This window comes from Cherax quadricarinatus, chromosome 77 (assembly GCF_038502225.1).
Source record: "Cherax quadricarinatus isolate ZL_2023a chromosome 77, ASM3850222v1, whole genome shotgun sequence".
NCBI classification, from domain to species: Eukaryota; Metazoa; Arthropoda; class Malacostraca; order Decapoda; family Parastacidae; genus Cherax; species Cherax quadricarinatus.
Genome location: NC_091368.1, coordinates 5,454,696 through 5,457,618, shown reverse-complemented (window position 1 = coordinate 5,457,618; position 2,923 = coordinate 5,454,696).

Below are 2,923 nucleotides of genomic sequence, written 5' to 3'. Positions count from 1 at the left end.
TTCCTATCCTAGGTCCCTATCTAACCTAGTTCCTATCCTAGGTCCCTATCTAACCTAGTTCCTATCCTAGGTCCCTATCTAACCTAGTTCCTATCCTAGGTCCCTATCTAACCTCGTTCCTATCCTAGGTCCCTATCTAACCTAGTTCCTATCCTAGGTCCCTATCTAACCTAGTTCCTATCCTAGGTCCCTATCTAACCTAGTTCCTATCCTAGGTCCCTATATAACGTCGTTTCTATCCTAGGTCCCAATCTAACCTAGTTCCTATCCTAGGTCCCTATCTAACCTAGTTCCTATCCAAGGTCCCTATCTAACCTCGTTCCTATCCTAGGTCCCTATCTAACCTAGTTCCTATCCTAGGTCCCTATCTAATCTAGTTCCTATCCTAGGTCCCTATCTAACCTAATTCATATCCTAGGTCCCTATCTAACCTAGTCCCTATCCTAGGTCCCTATCTAACCTAGTTCCTATCCTAGGTCCCTATCTAACCTAGTTCCTATCCTAGGTCCCTATCTAACCTAGTTCCCATCCTAGGTCCCTATCTAACCTAGTTCCTATCCTAGGTCCCCATCTAACCTAGTTCCTATCCTATGTCCCTACCTAACCTAGTTCCTATCCTAGGTCCCTATCTAACCTAGTTCCTATCCTAGGTCCCTATCTAACCTAGTTCCTATCCTAGGTCCCTATCTAACCTAGTTCCTATCCTAGGTCCCTATCTAACCTAGTTCCTATCCTAGGTTCCTATCTAACCTAGTTCCTATCCTAGGTCCCTATCTAACCTAGTTCCTATCCTAGGTCCCTATCTAACCTAGTTCCCTATTTACGTCACTCTCATTTCTAACTCATTCTCATGTGTGTCTCAGCCCTCAGCGTCCTCATTTCCTCGGTCATGATTTATCTTATTATCCAGTCGTTTGTACGGCCTTTGTAGGCCTAATTAGCTTCATCAACTGAAAGACTGATTAATTACCACTGCCTACGGAACTCTCACGATTCACAAGACAGGAAAATTAGATACTTTCCGGCCAGTCATAATGTGATTGTTGCGATTGGATTCTAGCTAATCCCACTTTGTAGGGATTCGATAGGTGAGGGACTGGCAACTTCCAATCATGGTAAATTAGACACATGTGCAACACTTGGGTATCTTTACTGAGGAAACGTTTCGCCACACAGTGGCTTCATCAGTCCATACAAAGGAGAATGGTGAAGAACAGGAGGAGTCTGAGGTAATCAGTCCCTCAGCCTTGAGTCGAAGTGGTCAGTCCATCAATCTTGAAAAGAATACAGTATATGTGCGAAGAAGTGGCTTATATACTGTAGGCAGGAGAGGTGCAGCAGTCGTAGGTTTCTGGATCTGGAATTTATCTGGAGAGAGTTCCGGGGGTCAACGCCCCCGCGGCCCGGTCTGTGACCAGGCCTCCTTAGGTCAGTGTCCCAGGATGCGACCCACACCAGTCGACTAACACCCAGGTACCCATTTTACTGATGGGGAACATAGACAACAGGTGGAAAGAAACACGTCCAATGTTTCTACTCTGGCTGGGAATCGAACCCAGGCCCTCACCGTGTGAAGCGAGAGCGTTAACCACCAGGCCACCAGAGCCTGTGGTGTCACACCTGACCAACGTGGCAGTAGGTCGTGCTCAAGGGTTAGGCAAGTGAAGAATTCCCTGTATTAAGATCCCAAGATGTTGCTGTGTCAGACAGGAAAGTAGATGAATGGTTCTCCGAACCATTCATCTACAACTTCCAATCATGGCCTAAGGATTCAACTCCTCTGTGAAATATTTTATTCTATTCAGCTGAAAAAGCCTGCTGAGCAGGCGAAACTTTTCGTCAATAAACATACTGAAGCTGAAGAATGAGACACTCGTGCAGCATTTGGGAATTTTTACTGAGGAAACGTTTCTCTAGCCAGTGGCTTCTTCAGTACAATACAGAGAAGAACGGTGGAAGAAGATTAGTTTGAGGTAATCAGTCCCTCAATCTGGAGTCTATGAATAAATAACAAAAAGACACAATACCGTGACTGGAACGATACACAAATAACCCGCACATAAAAGAGAGAAGCTTACGACGACGTTTCGGTCCGACTTGGACCATTGACAAAGTCACACTGGAGTCTATGTGTTCAAGTCCATCAATCTTGATGATTGATGGACTGTCTCAAATCCATCCTACCCAACAATCTAACCTTGTGAGGATGTCAACCTGAGGATGTCAACTGTCTTATCCATCTTCTAAGTAACTTAATTACCATCTTGTGATCAATATTTTCTGATCGGTATCACCTGATTATTTCCTCGTGATCAATATTTTCTGATGGATGTCCTAATGTGTGTGTCCTGATGGGTGTGTCCTGATGGGTGTGTCCTGATGGGTGTGTCCTGATGGGTGTGTCCTGATGGGTGTTCCCTGATGGGTGTGTCCTGATGGGTGTGTCCTGATGGGTGTGTCCTGATGGGTGTGTCATGATGGGTGTGTCATGATGGGTGTGTCATGATGGGTGTGTCATGATGGGAGTGTCATGATGGGTGTGTCCTGATGGGTGTGTCCTGATGGGTGTGTCCTGATGGGTGTGTCCTGATGGGTGTGTCCTGATGGGTGTGTCCTGATGGGTGTGCCCTGATGGGTGTGTCCTGATGGGTGTGTCCCGATGGGTGTGTCCTGATGGGTGTGTCATGATGGGTGTGTCATGATGGGTGTGTCATGATGGGAGTGTCCTGATGGGTGTGTCCTGATGGGTGTGTCCTGATGGGTGTGTCCTGATGGGTGTGTCCTGATGGGTGTGTCCTGATGGGTGTGTCATGATGGGTGTGTCCTGGTGGGTGAGTCATGATGGGAGTGTCCTGATGGGTGTGTCCTGATGGGTGTGTCCTGATGGGTGTGTCCTCATGGGTGTGTCATGATGGGAGTGTCC